Genomic DNA, 16,842 nt, shown 5'->3' with positions numbered 1-16,842 from the left:
CAATGCAGCAATCAAAATGAATAGGATTCCTCAGATGCGCAAGTGTATTTGTCACCAATAAAGAAGCCACCTTGGCACTTCATTAGGCCGTTCCACATCTCTGAAGCTTCAAGAAATATCTGGCAGATCTTGGACTGATGTGAATTAAATTGCAGATAATACTTGCCAAATAAACAAGTTATGGGGGCACCATAGAGTTAACTTATTGATAATAGTACAAAAACTAAAACAGAAGTAACTTTATGCCCTTATTTATTGTATACAGTGTTCACAAATAGTAGCCATAACAGCATACCCTTCCACCAGATTCCGAGGGCACTCGCTGAGCATGGATTGCATTCTTGTAGTAATTTTCTGTCCCATACCTCTCAGGATATCTGGTAAGTAGAACATGCTGAAACTGGACGTGCCCTATCTTTCTGCTTCACCCTCGCTCCTATTATAATTTCATAAGATTGTTCCCTAACTTCTATCTTCTTTCAATTCTTACGGACTTACGGTTCTCTTATCAAAGTTATATAATATTTGACCTACAGAGTATACATATTTAGTGCACATCTTATAATAATGCAGCAGTTAATAATAACATAATAAACAATATATAAAAATAAAAAAAGTCATAACTTTGCATTACTATGCAAGACATTTTTTATGTATTTTCTCTTGGGCTATGCAGATTTGTCACTGTTTCTAGTTCTAGAAGTCAAACTAGGAGAAGGTTCCCTTCTCTCTAAATGAGTGGACCTTTACTTACATCAAGATCACCAACATCCATAGCATGAGTAGAATAAATCCAAGTATAATGTCAGCTCCTGTTCTCCTAAGACCAGAGAGAAGGGGGAGAAAAGGGGAGAGATACAAGAGCTGTAGGGCTGCAGTTCCCTACCCTTCCAGGTTCAGGCCCCAGAAGATGTTGCAGTTAGGGAGCCAGAGAAAATGGTCCTTCCTCATTCTCTTGAGCTGCCCTGGAGAAATGGCCAAAGTATCTTTTCTATGGGGCCGACCTGCTTAGAGAACATCAATGGAGGGTGGTCTGGTATTCAGACCCAGGATGCCCGGTTTCCAGTGAGTCACCAATCTTGTTTGAAATGTGCAACTTAAAGCAGATCACATGCTTACATTTCAATCATGGAATTAATACTTTTACTCAAACTGCAGCATCACAACTGAGTTGCACATCTGACTTTAGGTCTAAGACTCCTAGACTTCGACTAATTTAGGGAATGATCAGGTGATAAAAGAAAAAGGTTTATTACAGTGGGCCATGGCCCTAATACCGATTGTCTCAGGGACCCCAAAAATACAACTCTAGGACTGCAAATTTTGCATTTCCTCAAGACTACCCTGGCGTACTGGAATAATTAGGGTGCAAAGTGGTCATAAACTAGTAGCCCGAGGCCTGACTCCCACCAGCTGAGTCATCAGCCCTGAATTCCCTTCCTCTTCCTGATGTTGTCCTCTGACCCCATCTTCCATCAATTCGCACCTGAACTCCTTGAGTACTGCCAAGAATATTCACACACAACTTGAAGAATCCATATGTCCCTCTACTACACTTGCCGCATCCTCTTATCATGATTCACTGATGCCAAGGCTTCAGCTCCCAAGGGCTCCAGCAGTGACAGGCATATTATGCTGCTAACCTCTGTGCTGGGTGCCTGGGTGAGTCCCTAGGCTCTTGTCCTGCCCGCTTTCTCCCACCTTCTCCATCCTAACTTTCCCTGTTGACTTCCCAGTGAACTGTCTTTGGTCGGTAGCATCAGGCAAATCACTTTCTCCAGGCTCCTTGATGGCAACTGAGATGAAAATTAATCATTTAACTTAGTTCCTTTTTGCCCCGAGAATACTCATGGGCAGCACTTGCAGCTGCACCATTTCCTGAGATAACTCATGGCTGACAGTCCTAACCTTACCCCCGAAGTCAGCCAAGAAATAGCTAGCTTTTATTATTATTTTCTCTTCGCTCTAGTATACCAATAGTCTTTGGAAACAAATGACATCATTCTACTTATAGCATTCTGTTTTTACTAGTCACATTTCTATTTATAAAATAATAATAATTCTTGATTACTGAAAATGTCAAATCCTAGAAAACGTAGCATTCCTACACGTGATGTTAATATCATTCTTGAACAGTTTTAGCCGAAGATTCATTTGATGAATCTTATTTTTCCAAAATAGATGATTCTGATGATTTTTCAGATAGTACTTGGGAGACTATACGGTCAGGCCTTTGACCTATTCGGAATCGGATGGAAATAGCCCTATGTCAGCTGACTCGGGTCACGCTCCGAAATGCTCCACTCGTGTTATGATTCCATGTGAAAGGTATGACTTTGCTGGCACATCTGGCAGAAAAGTTGATGTCAATGATACTGCTGACCCACTGCAGTATTTTGAACGATTCTTTACTGACAAATTAGTTTAAAAAAATTACCGGGGAAATGAATGCCCAAGCTGCCTCGTTGGCTCCCAAGCCACCTGGTCCAAAAGGATTTTTGCAAGTGGATAAACGGAAAGGCTCTGATGATGACGAACTGAGAGTCTTTTTTGTAGTAACATTACTGCGAGGTATCGTGCAGAAACCTGAGCTGGAGACATTTGGGTCTACAAGGCCCCTTTCGTATATACCTTACTTCAAGCGAATTATGACTGGTGAAAGATTTTTACTTTTTCTTTGATGCCTGCATTTTGTCAATAATTCTTCCATATTCACTGGTCAATCAAAGGCCCAGATTTCACTGCAGAAGATCAAACCCATGTTCGACTTTCTCATAAATAAATTTTCAACTGTATGTATTCCAAACAGAAACATTGCAGTTGATGAATCACTGATGCTGGTCTAGGGGCGGTTAGCCATGAAGCAGGACATCCCAACGGAACAAGCACGATTTGATCTCAAGCTGTTTGTACTTTGTGAAAGTCAATCTGGCTACGTGTGCAATGCGCTTGTTCACACAGGGCCCAGTGTGAATTTGAAAGATCCAGCTGGCAGTTTGAAATCGTCGTGCATTGTACTTTAGTCAATGACCATCTTGGCCAAGGATGGTGTGTCTTCCTTGATAACTTTTGTACATCTCCCATGCTTTTCAGAGAATTACATCAGAACAGGACTGATGCAGTTGGGACAGCTCGTTTGAACAGAAAACAGATGCCACATGATCTGGAAAAAAGGAATTGCCAAGGGGATGACTGTAGCCAGATTCTATGGTGAAATTATGGCACTGAAATGGTGTGACAAGAAGGAGGTGACGATGTTGTCACCATTCCACAATGATACTGTGACTGAAGGAGACAACAGGAATGGAAAGAAAACTAAGAAGCCATGTGTCATTGTGGATTAGAACGAGACTATGGATGCAATGGACTCGGCTGAGCAGATGCTCACTTCTTATCCGACTGAGTGCAAAAGGCACAAATTTTGGTGTAAGAAATTCTTTCACCACGTTCTAAACCTTATAGTGTTGAACTCCTCTATCCTGTTCAAGGGGGACGATCCTGAGCACACGATCAGCCGTGTAAACTTCAGACTGATGTTGACCGAAAGAATGCTGGAAAAGCATCACAGGCCAGGGCAGCAACGACTTCGAGGTCGTCCGTGCTCTGATGATGTCACACCTCTTCGCCTATCTGGAAGACATTTCCCCAAGAGCACAACAACATCAGGGAAACAGAATCCACTGGTCGCTGCAAAGTTTGCTGCTCACATGACAAGGATGGCAAGAAGGTCCGGAGAGAAATGCGATATTTTTGTGTAGAACATGATCTGGTTTGTGGTGTTCTGTGCTTTGAAATTTACCACACGAAAAAAAAATTATTAAACACTGATCGTCATATGCATTTCTGTTACGTCAGGATTAGAGACAAGTTCTGTTTAGAAATAACTCAAAGAACAGTTTTTATATTTTATTTTCACACCGAAAACCAGTAAGATTTGCTTCAACCTCAAAGAGCGTGTTTATGTAAAATTAAGTTAATGCTGGCAGCGAGCTGCACTTTTTTTTCTAAACGGGAAATGGGTTAAAATGAGAGGAAATTATGGCATCAGTGTTCTGAAGAACAAAAAAAGGAATTTAACCTTTCCGAAAGGATCTCAAACTGAACTGTTGAGGGATATGAGGTTTTAATTTCTGGCAGGGAAAACCTGTATTGAAAAGAAACTTTGTGGAAAAACTGGAAGGAATTAAAATCTCCCCTTTCTTTAAGAAGATAAGAAAATAAACATTTATGCTGTATTACAGTAGTGAGATGAACTAGCCACAAAGAAGTGCTTTGGTGTCAGACAACCCCCAAGGCTCAAATCCATGTCCCTCATAGATATTTACAGAAGTTTGGACTTTTGCATCTTATTTAATTTCTCTGACAGATTTTGATTTTTGTTTTTCTTTTTAATTTACAGAGTAGGATCTAACATCTTCTCTAGAGATGTTTAAAAATTATGTGTAAATTTCCTAACAGTGCTTAGGGTAAATTACCATGAAATATTACTGTATTTACCTGCTTATTCTGGTGGATATTATACTCAGGTTTTAAACTTTATCTGAACTATTTAAACTTTATCTGGCTATGCTGTTTACCCTAGCATAGCCAGAGCTCCCTTTAGTGAGAATCTGATGAATTTTTCTCTATAATTTCTATTCACCATACAGAAACAGCAGTATCAATCAATTTTTATGTGTTTCTGAAGTTTGCTGTCACATTGTCTATAGCCTTTCAAAGTACTAATGAATGTGATGTCCCACTAATAGCTTGAAATAATTTATAAGGGGAGCTAATAAAAAGGAAGTGTGTATTCAAGTTCTGTGCATTTTTCTAACTATTGGTTGGGATTCTATTATAATGTTTTGTAAAAATAGTTTACCTTCAAAGAAGTAGGGATACTTTCCATAAACCAAGTGCTATAAAAGAAAGCCTCAGAGTGAGGTAATCACTCAGGATCTCAAATGAAGATTATGAGCTATGTTGTTTCATAGCATCCAAATTGCATGAAGAATGAAACTTTGAGAGTGTACAGGCTTTATTTTTTTATTGGGTAAAAAATCAAAGCCATGTGATTTTTTCAACCTTTCTGAGCTTTACCAAGATAATATAAAATTCCTTCACTCAATCCTTCTTTGTTAGTTCTTCAAGAATGAAGAAAACGTATGTTGACAATTTATATTTTAATAAAATATTAGGATTCAAAGAGGGCTTTATGATCAGCTAGTCAAGTGTCCCTATTTTACAGATGAAGCTGAGACTAGGTGGAGGTGATGAGGCCAGGTTAGTTAAGAAGAAAGGTCTTACTCAAATTCATCACCTGATGTCATCTATTTGCATGTGTTTCTAACCCTGTTATCTACTGTAACACAGCATAAAACATTTATTTCCTTATCTTAAATCAATTGGAGACTATGATTCCTTCCAATATTTCCACAGAATTTTTTCAATAGTGATTTCTCTGCCAGAAAGTAGAGCCTAAAATCTCCAACAGTTCAGTTTGAGAGCCTTTCAGGACAACTTAAATTCCATTTTTGTTTTTCAGAACACTAATTTCTTAATTTCTTTCCATTTAAACAGTTAATGTTTTTTTTTCACTTGCCATTGGGAAAACTAAAGAGAGTGATTCATCTGATGTTACAAAGGACAGTTTTTAAAACTTTGCCACAATGTACTTTGGAGGATCTCTAAATCATCGTTTCTATGCATCAAATACTTCAAGTAGAGAATGCAGCTACTAATCTATTTGATCTATTTTGTGCTGTTAGATTTTGTTAACTGAAGTCAGTTAAGTCAGCTGAGGAGTGGGTAGAGAGTGTAAACTTACTAACCAAAGAGACTTATATGACTCTCAAAGAAACTTCATGCTCAAGCATGTATGTGAGAAAATGAAACACAGAGTATATCTTAGTAACATTTTTTTTTCTTTTTTCTTTTTTTCTTTGAAGAATTGCTGTAGTTTCTGGCACCTCAATAATCATCCTTTATTTTTACTTATTGCTTATAAGTTGGAGGGCAATTTTATTCATTTCTAAACCATTATTCATTGATTATTATAATATTCAATGAAGATTAGTATCATAGAGCTATGGGAGTCTAAGAATTTTTCAAATAAACACTGCCTTTTATTTGTTTTTGTTTTGCAAAGCAAGCATAACTTATAATTGAGTTTGATTAAATCTTATTTTTTAGGTCATTTCTTAATTGACAGTTCAACTTTTCCCATAATATCAATTGTAAACTTTTTTCAACATTAAAAAAAAATGACAGTTGCAGAAGGATGCACAGTTCTGGTGATACTGGAATGATCTCCAGCTCTAACTTTCTCTATTCTTTAGTCCTATAAATCGTCTACAATACATGTCTAGCTTATTATATATCCAGTACTTCAGAATAAATACTGTATATTCAAAACCATTTTTTAATTTTTACTTTCTAAGATACTTTTTTTTGAGTTTTCTATTTCTCCTAATGACATCATCTTTCTCTTAGACACAGTATTGAAATAAAGTCATTACGACCCACAGTATAGTAAATGGTTTAATTCTGCAGACTCCAAGCAGGTTCCCTAGTTTTGAATTTTTACCTCACCAGTTACTAAGAAGAAGAATGCTACTGATAAAACAATATGCAATGTGTATATATTTTACTATAGGTATTCATGGGGATCTAGTTCCCATTCTAAATTGTAAATGCCATAAGGACAATGAGTATGTCTTACTTAATATTTATACATCTTATATTATGTACATGGCACATATTACACACATCATAAAAACTCAGTAACATATGAATGAATAACTGAATAAAAATGTAGACAAATAGCAGAATCTAAAATTTGAAATGGAAATCAAAATTTCCATTTTTTCCTCTGTCAATTGGATCATCTCTCCAAGTTACCAGGAATGTTATATTCAATGAAATCTGAGCCTGAGAAGTCATTCTGAAATAATGTTCATGTTTAGTTAGACAAAGTATGTTTAAAAATGATCTCATTGGCAGGCTTAACTTTGGAAACGAAGACGTGATTGCCAAAGGTAATAAAGTTATAGCAGGAAGTTGATATAACAAAGGAAATAGTCACTTTCATTGACAGAAATTATTAGCATTGAAAACATTATTAGCATTAGAATTCAATATTCATCGAGAATATAGTTTTATATGAATTTTTTTTCAATGATAAAATTTTACTCTGAATTTTGTGAAGGCATCTCAGTATCTTAGAGTGTGAAGTGGTTGGAATAAAAAATAAGTAAATAATGGCTTATTATTCATATAGATAAAAATTTTAATGTCACTACCTGAATGCATCAATATCATGAGAAGTAAGATATAAAAGTTGATCACAAAAAGGATATATTACCCTTTTCTTCATTTTTAGAAAATATCTAAAAATTCAGACCTGGTTGAGTTCTGAGTAGGTAAACACTTTCATCTTCTTTAGGTTATTGTTATTGTTGTTTTAATTAACTGTTTAATTAATATATCTTTATTGATTTCCAACTATGTACAAAGGAGTGTACTAGAAGCTGGTCCAAAAAGAATACATATGTGATAGTAGAGATTGTATTTTATATGTATATATATATAAAAAATATTATATAAATAAATACGTATATACATAATAAAAAAACGTATACATATATAGTAGCAGAGAGTGAAAAGTTAAAATTGTTACTAAAAGTACTTTCAAAAAAATAAAATTATACTACACATGCTATTGTTAGTAGACAGCGATAATTCTGGTATTGGTACTGGAACCCAGTAAGTGGAAATATATTCAACTAATCAACAGTAATTCATCTGCATGTTCCAGGCATTGTGAAGGAGGAAAGAATTAAAATTTTCCTCAAGGAGCTTATAGTATAGCAGTAGAGGTAATCCATGTATGTAGGAAACTGCCATCTATTAACGTCACATGAGAGGTCTAGACCACATGTTAGCTGTTGGAAGGGGCCCAGTCAGGGGTGAATGTCTGGTAGATGTAGTGAGTTATGGAAGAGTGAAGGCTTTGATAGGTCACACTTTGTCAGGGCTGCAGGAACGGCTACGGAAAGTACAACCTGCTTTTCATCTCTCTGGAAGCACTGGACCCAAAAATGTGTCGGTGAATGAGGTAGCCAAGTTCTTTCTTGATACAAATGAGAATGACCATTTCTGTGCACAGGTGCACCTTTTTGCATGTTCTGTGGCTCCTGTCCTTTAACACTGGCATGGCTCTTCGGCGGGCGGATGCTGCCACCACAGCCCTCTCACTGAGAATGCTGCTTTTGGCAGCTCCGGTGATCACAGGGAATTATATCTCTTACTCAACTAACCAGCAGTTTAGAACAACAAGCCCAAGAATTTTAAAATGCTGATTTAAAGTAGATATCCCTTGACTTTCCACAGTGGAGACTGATTGATCTTTATGACTGTATTTTGTGTTTTTAGATCAGAGCGTAATAATTAGCATATTCTGTGAACAGAATTTGCAGTTAACAATAGAGTAGACTTAGGACGAAGGAAAAATATAACAGTAGATAACTTTATATAGAAATTCCAATTTCTTTAATCTTTCTATTAATTTTTGTTGGGCTGGTCTCATGAATTTTTGTTTATCTTAGACCTTAGTTTATCATTTATGATAAAAATTTTTACTGTTATCTCATTGTCTCGTTGTCTAATTTAAATATGTACCTAGAAAGTATCAAGCACTGGTATTACCTCACTATTATATCTTTGTACTTTAATAAGTTGTGTGAGATTCATTATCATTTCTAAGTTGTCCTATTTGGACTCTGAACAAACATTCTTTTATCTCAAAGTGTTCCAATGGTGAAGATATATACACAGTGTGGTTTCCATTTAAATTATTTTTTTAAAAAGGTGCTATGTTGGTTTTTACCTTCTTTGAACCAAATTACAGCATATTTCCCCAATATTTTCTCTACATGTCCATCAAACCATGTAATGACTCTGAAGTCTGTCCTGGTTATAAAGTACAAATCTTTGTTGCAAATCCTTTTTTATCTATAAGTGAATTTTCAGGGAGAATTTTAAACAAAGCTTCCACATTGCAAAATTGGGGGAATTTTCTTTAAAAGATTCTCACATGAGGTATGGAAGTGCTGATGTATGCTGAGGAATGAAACCAAGATCTAATGCAGTGTGAGGAATCACCAGAGTTCTTGTTAACACACACACACACACACACACACACACACACACACACACACACACACGGATTTTCTATATTTACTCTCAACTTGCTGAATCATAATCTCTTAGTGAGAGCCTGGGAATTTGTATGTAGAGTTCCGTGTGCTCTTCATCTGGCTTCCCCTAATAGTGGCATCACATATAGCTGTAGAACAATATTAAAACCAGAAAATCGACATTGGTACATTACTGTTAACTAGACTGCAGACCATATTCAGTTTTCAATATTTTTAAACCTGCATTTATTTGTGTGTGCATCCCCCCACACAAGTGTGTTTCCATGCAGCTTTGGAATTTTGCATTTTCCATCAGCCTCCAGGTGAGTCATAGTCAGACAAGGTGTTTACACACTGATTTAATGCAGTTATTCACAAATGGAATGCAGCAGAATCACCTGGTGGTTTTTTAAAACTACCACCTCCAGGTTCTTCTTAGGAGGTCCGAGATGTGGCCCAGGGCTTTGTGTTTTAACGAACACTCAGCTCATTCTGATGCTGCTGTTCTAAAAACCAGACTTGGAGGAAAGAAACCTTGATTGTCATGTTCCACAAGTGGAACTAGGCTTCTATGGAGAGATATTTGTGGAGGGGAAGCATGCCGTCACAGCTATGGAACTAATTAGTTGTTTATTGGAACATGTGTATTACGACCAGCTTTTTTATAATTACCTATGTCACGTGGTCTATTTTGGTTCATTCACTGCTCAACTTTCTCATCTGTAAAATAAAGTGAATGGATTATACCATCTTTTATGTCCCTTGAAGCTCTAACATCTTCAAACTTCATGCTTCTAATTCTGACTATATTTGACAAAATTCTCATCTATTTTTTTTCTAGTGCACGACGTAAGACATAGACAGTTAATGAAAGTGAGTCAGATTGATGTGAAGGGATCAAGTTGATTTCATAAATCTGGAGACATTATTGATTTTATGAATGTCATTGATATATTTTAAACCCCAAAAATGGAAGTTCCTCTGTAAATAGAAAAAAATAATAAATGATTGAGCCATTTTATAATACACAGATTCCAGAAATATTTAATAAAAATAAATTGCCTCAAGTAAGCTTTTCCAATCAAATTTAGTACCTGTGAATTTTCAGTTTTAGTTAATATTAAATTAAATTTTGATAAATATCCTTTTCCCCTTTGGTCCAATGTAAATTCTTTAAAGAAATTATCTGTCTTCCCATTTACTTTGTTACACTTCTGACCTAATTGTTATGAACCACATTCTGTAAGCTCTCAACTGAAATCTCAATTATCTAAGCTAGTCAAGCAATTTAGGATGAGTTTGCTGAAAGCAGTTTTCTACATAGATAGAATTAGACCAACAGCTGGAACCACTTCTGCCACCCAGAAATATAATAGTTTATTTATTATTGCTTTTCTTTATTGTATCCATTCACAGCTGAAGTCATTTGGCACAATTTAAGATATTCTGAAATGAAGACCAGTCTCTGTCTCTATAACTTTTGACAAAAACAATGATGAAAAAACACACTATACACACAAAAGCACAAAGTACACAACTCCCTGTTTTTCTCTTAATCCTAGTGAAAGTAGAGATGGCAGCTGGCAATCAGAACCTCATAGCTGAGTTTCATATTCTCCCCAGATTTGATGACTTGGCCCTTTTAAGTATTTCTTATCTCGACTTTGATTTCTTAAAAAAAACATTTTGTCTAGATTTCTGGCCTGCCTCTAGGGAAAAGTTGCTGTAGGCATGCATGACTAAAAAGATTGCCTTGCCAGTTTCTAGTGGCTGAGTTTAGGCATATAATCTTGCACTTGAATACTTGGTATTTAAAGTTATTTTTCTTTTGATGAAATTCTTTTGACAAGATAATACATCTTTGATTGTCATATAGTTGATCATTTTATTTGCTTTTTATCGTACGGTAGTTTAAAATACTACAAATGAAGGGTAAGAGGCAAACTAAGTGGGATAGAAATTAAGGTGTCAGATTAGGAGCCAAAACACCTGGGTCACAGTCCCAGTGCTGTCACATATCGGTCACATTACTTTGAGCAAATGCTAAATTGCTTTCTTAGTGTCAGTGTTTTTATTCGCAGCTTTGAGAATGATGTAATTATCTGTCTTGCCTATGTCACTGGGCACAATAATAAACATATATGTTAAGGTAATTTAAAAATGCGAATTTTAGAATTTAGTTTCATCATCTCTATAATAAGAAACAAGATTAACAATATGAGTGAAGATAACTAAATAAATCACATAATTTATATATCGCCAGTATTTACTTTAAAAGTTATAACTATGTTTCAAAGATAATAGTTTATTGTGTATATGCTAAATATAATGTTTGACAAGTTACACAACAATATATATGGAATTATTCCTGAGAGGAAAGGTACCAATAGCTATTTGTAAGGTTTTGGGGAAAACTTTGTTTTATTAAACGTTTTTTTGAATAATTTTAGGTGTATAGAAAAATTGTGAACTTAGAACGGAGAAATCCTATACATCCTACCCCCTACTTCCGCCATTGTTAACATCCTACCTTAATGTAGTGCATTTGTCTTACTTGTTTATTCTATTATTAGTTGATATCAGCATGGACTCATGGATGCTTATTTTATGCTTTAGTTATAATCTAATACTGTTATATTTACTTACTTTGTTGTACAAATTTTTCCAGCTTTGGCCATTGGGAGCTCTTTCATTTGAACCGTGCGTCCCTTTGATGTGGCCCATCAGGGCGTATGCATGTGCGTACATTTGTGCGTGCTTGTGTGCGTGTTAGTGTGTGTGTTTGTGTGTGTGTTTGTGTGTGTTTGTGTGTATGTGTGTATGTGTGTGTTTTGAGCACTTCTTTACTTTCTAGCACTACAAGATACTACAGGCTCCTCTTGTATATTTTCTGCTTTAGTTCTGGAATCAGCCATTTTTCCAAGGAACCCTGGTTTCTTTTATTGGAGAATGGTGTTACAAATCAAGAACTGGGTGCTAAGTATGCTTGTCATTGTTGGGGTGTTGTTTCCAGGTCTTCTCAGATGAGAGAGCAAGGAAATATATGTGTATATATTCACCCATGTGTATAACTGTATCTATAAACATGTAGCAGTTTCTCTGCATTAAGCTAAACATGAATTCATACCAATATCTCCAACTCTAATCCCTTACCGCATTCTGACCTCTCTTTTCTATCCATAAACTCCCATTGCAACAGTGGCGTCTCGGGCTCCCACCCTCCACCATCCATTCATTTAATTGTTCAGTTCAGTATAAATGTATAGTTGTTTCAGAGTTGATAACCTGTACCCCCATGGTAAAAAACAAAACAAAATATTTTATCAAGTCAAGTATGAGGATTATATAGACTCGACTCATTTGCGGAGTTACTTAAGTCAATCCTTTTTTTCCCTTCCACCTTTAGAGGGGCTTTTTCATACTTTAGTAATATAGTTAGATTGTTCTGTTATATTCTGCATTCCTTTCTGAGATCCATGAACTCCTAAAAGATTTTTCAAAATGTGTATATAATAAGGTTCACTCTTTGTGGGGTAAATTTCTACAAGATTTGAAAAATTCACAAAATATTATATCCACTATTACTGTATCATAAGAATAGTTTCTGCCTTAAGAAAAAAAAAAAAGTCCTGTGCTTCACTTATTGACCACCACCCTGAACTCCTGGTAGCCATTGATCTACTTACTATCTCTGTAGCTTTGCCTTTCCCGGAATGTCATATAATTCGAATCATATAGTATACAGCCTTTTTCATAGTACCTTCTTTCACTTAGCAAAATATATTTAAGTTTCACCTATGTTTTTTCTCGTTTGATAGCTCATGCTCTTTTTTTTTTTTTTTGTCATTGAATAATATTCCATTATATAGATGCATGTAGCGTGTTATCCATTCCCCTATTCAAAAACATTTTGGCAGTTTCTGTTTTTTGGGTGATCATGAAAGACACTGATTTTCAGTTTCTCCAGCTTTATCTTATAACAATGAGAGCAATGACTTTCAAGTTATTTCCAGAAACCGGAAGTCAAATTTTAATTTTTACCTTGTGCAATTCTGCACAATTATTTTTCTATAATAAGTATAAATTAATATTATTACTAAAGAAGCTTTAAGTATATTGCTCATTTCTTTAGTTCATTGGGTAGAATACAGATTTAAATGAATCTGAATTTTAAAGCTTTAAATCTTTATGAAAAGGACAAGAATATATATGTTGAATTTAAATCACCATGTTTTTAATAATTCTCACAATATTTAAATAAGAATGAAAATCCCATATGTGTTAATATGCACACACATAGAAATACATATGCATATATGTGTACATATAAATGTACACCTGAAGAAGCAGGAGAACATATGACTTTAGCTTATAAATTTTGGAGGAAAAATACCTGGATTCAAATCCAGTTTTCTTATTTGCTATCTCAGGCACAGTATGAATTATAAAGACCAAGTTGTCAGCCATAAGAACGAATTCGCCCAAGAAAAACAAGATGATATAATATTATTGAATGTCTACCACATACTAGGAATGTATTAGAGTCTGTACATAATGTAACCTACACTACAATCCTATGAAAAGTCTATTTCGAAAGCCCTTTTTCAGACCTGGAAAAACTGAGGTTCAGAAAAGATATGGAACTTGCCTCAGGTTGCACAGCCTGGAAGCGAGAGATTAGGGATCTGATTCAAAGCTGGCATCACTTCTGCTCTGACATGATTTATCCCCACAAGCAATCCAAGAGTTCCAGCACCTCATAGGATCCCAAGCATGCTATGAATGCTCTGCATTGAAGAAGGCGACAAACTTTGTGCCTCATCCTGCACATGGTTTCTTTCTACTGATACAATCTTCAAACCTGACTTTTTGGTCTGCCCAAAGCAGATGTTCTCTCTTCTCCATGTGATTGGGCCCTGGTACATCAGCTTAAATAAACCTTCACTGGGTACTAGGTGTCCCTGCATCCTTACTGAGAAGTAATGACTTAAAGGCAGGAAGAGCCTCTTATTGAGGCTGATTGGGAGTAAAAGGAGGTAAGTGATTAACTTGACCTTGAAGGAAGTTTTGAAATCAGTGATAGACATTAGGCTAGAAGTCAGTAAGTCATTGGTGAAGGGTCTAGAGGAAACAGGCAGTTGGTAGAGCAGCAGTAATAACTTGGCACTACCAATCGGTTATTTCTCCAACTGTGGGTCTAAGAAGATTTGTGGTACTGGGATTCTTTTTAAATTCATGTTCTCCAGGACAGTATTTCTGATGATTGTATTAAGAAGTTATGTATTACTGATGAAATATTTCAGCTGTACATATAATTTCCAACATTGTATTTTAATACACTTTTGAATATTTGTTTCTTTGGTCAAACGAAGCTAGGGAGGAGGATAACTGAACTTTTTAAAATCTTGATAAATATATTGTTGTTTTCTTTAATTGATATACTAGATTCTGAGCTTTTTATGTTCATGGGGATTTTTACCCATGATGCTTATATGCCCTAGGCTAATTAACATAATCACTACCAGCTGGTAAAAGCAGCTACTGAGTACTAGCCAATAGTGTAGGAGAGATGTCAGCGTAAGGCTGGATATCTGATGATAGAGTTCTCTAAAGCTCAGGTCATTTTTGTGTGGCCTCCTTAGGTGGTCTTCATAGGGATTTCCTCCCTTGCAGGGTGTATTTCTTCAACATTGACATGTTTTTTTGTTCCCTAACTCTAGCAATAAGTTTTTTAGTTACCTTTATTTTTACCTCAAATAGAAAGAGTAAGGTTTTATTATAGTATACTGTAGAGTTTTACTACAGGGATTTTCTTCTTTCATTAACTTTCTTGTTTTCTTTTTAAAGAAAATATGATATACTATCTATCTTGGGATATTTTCTTTCCTAATTGTTATCATTTTGACATTTTCCTCTTCTTGAGTTTGATTTTTAAAATAAATATAACTATTACATAGAAATTCTCAAGTTTCACTTTCATAGCCTCATACTTTGACAATGAAATATTTTAATAACGATCACTTATTAATATTAAATTAATATTGATTTCAATATTAAATATTAAAATATAACAGTTATTGAAATATAGCATGATAGCCTGATGAAAATTAAGAGGTTGTGTGACACTGCTTTGAAAATATTCCACAATATCATAAAAGTGCAATTGTAATTTTACACCTTTCAATCAATAAATTTTTTTTAAAGGCCTGTCATATGGAAATCACTGGGAGATACAAAAATGTATGAATTGTGGTCCATAATATTCAGGAATGTACTAAAGCTATAGGAGGACCAACACAAAATAAAAAATGTTGTCATAAGTACAAATTAGTAGTTGATAGATGGTCACGGGGATGGGGAGCATGACATAGGGAATGCAGTTAGCATTAATATATTGGCTAGGTGGAAAACCAGAGGAGAGAAGGAGCAATTAGGGGGATTGTTTTATAAACTATATAAATGTCTAACCAATATACTATATACTTGAAACTAATAAAAAATAATTTAAAAAAATGTTGTCATGGTCCAAAAAATAAGTGACAGTTCAGTGTAAAAGTAAGAAATGTATTTACACGATTAATTGCAAAGTGAACTGTGTAACTAATATGGTTATTTCTTGGAAATAAAAACATGTAAGGTACATTTGCTTGTTGGGCATTTGATCTATCCCAAAGAAGTTACTATTAAAATTCAAAGTAAGAATATAAGCCATTATTGGGTTGAGATGAGGCACAAATCTGGTTTCAGATGCTATGGTATTTTTCTTTAAAATTTAGTAACAGCAATTCTTTAAGACTGTGGTTTTCCTTTCAACATCAAAGCTTTACTTAATGACAAATAATATTTTGAACCTGTTTCTGTGTTGGATTGTAAGGCTCTAGTGTTTTAGGAGCTTGCATTGGTCAGGGTTGGTGGTACATTTCTATTACCTTTAAATTTCTTACTGTGATAAAACTGTAGATAAGTTCATTCCATTTCTCAAGTGTTTAGTGCACATTTCCCACCAGGATCAACAAATACTGGTTTTCAAGAGATTTACTCAACTCAATATTGCCTTAAATATATTTCTACCTAGGAATTTTTGTTTGGCATCTATATTTTTTTCACAATTTAATTTGAAAATTTCAAACCTATCAATTTACTGGTTATTAACTTTTGAAACATTTGTTCTCTCTTTTCATATACACATATATCCATGTAATGACTTTTTGGGGCTGCGCTATTTGAGAGGTAGTTGTAAACATCATAACACTACACTCTTAAATATTTCAGATGTATCATCTCAGAACAAGAATATCATCCTATATAACCACAATACAACTATCAAACTCAAGAAATTTAACATCGTTACAACATTGTTATTTAATAAACAACCTATTTAAGTCATCCCATATATGTTAATATTATGCTTTATCATTGTATTAATGTTTTATTGAAGTATAATTATATAGTAAAATGCATAGTTTAAATGTACAGTTTAATGTTTTGACAAAATGTATACACCCATGTAACCAACACCCCAATCAAGATACACAATGTTTCTGTAACTCAAGAAAGTTCTTCATACTCATTTCTAGTCAGTCCTCTTTCCTTTACACCCTGTAGAGGAAACCACTATTTTTATCCCTATAGATTACTTTGGCCTTTTCATGAATTTTACATACAC

General features: G+C 34.9%; 1 pseudogene; it reads left to right on the top strand.

Annotated features, from left to right (window-relative positions):
- Window positions 1-2,076: 2,076 nt before the first annotated feature.
- Window positions 2,077-11,698, top strand: LOC105291438 (annotated as a pseudogene).
- The last annotated feature ends 5,144 nt before the right edge of the window (window positions 11,699-16,842 follow it).

This window comes from Pteropus vampyrus, unplaced genomic scaffold (assembly GCF_000151845.1).
Source record: "Pteropus vampyrus isolate Shadow unplaced genomic scaffold, Pvam_2.0 Scaffold45, whole genome shotgun sequence".
Taxonomy (NCBI): Eukaryota; Metazoa; Chordata; class Mammalia; order Chiroptera; family Pteropodidae; genus Pteropus; species Pteropus vampyrus.
The sequence above is the reverse complement of the archived record's forward strand: the minus strand, read 5'-3'. Positions and strand labels throughout refer to the sequence as shown.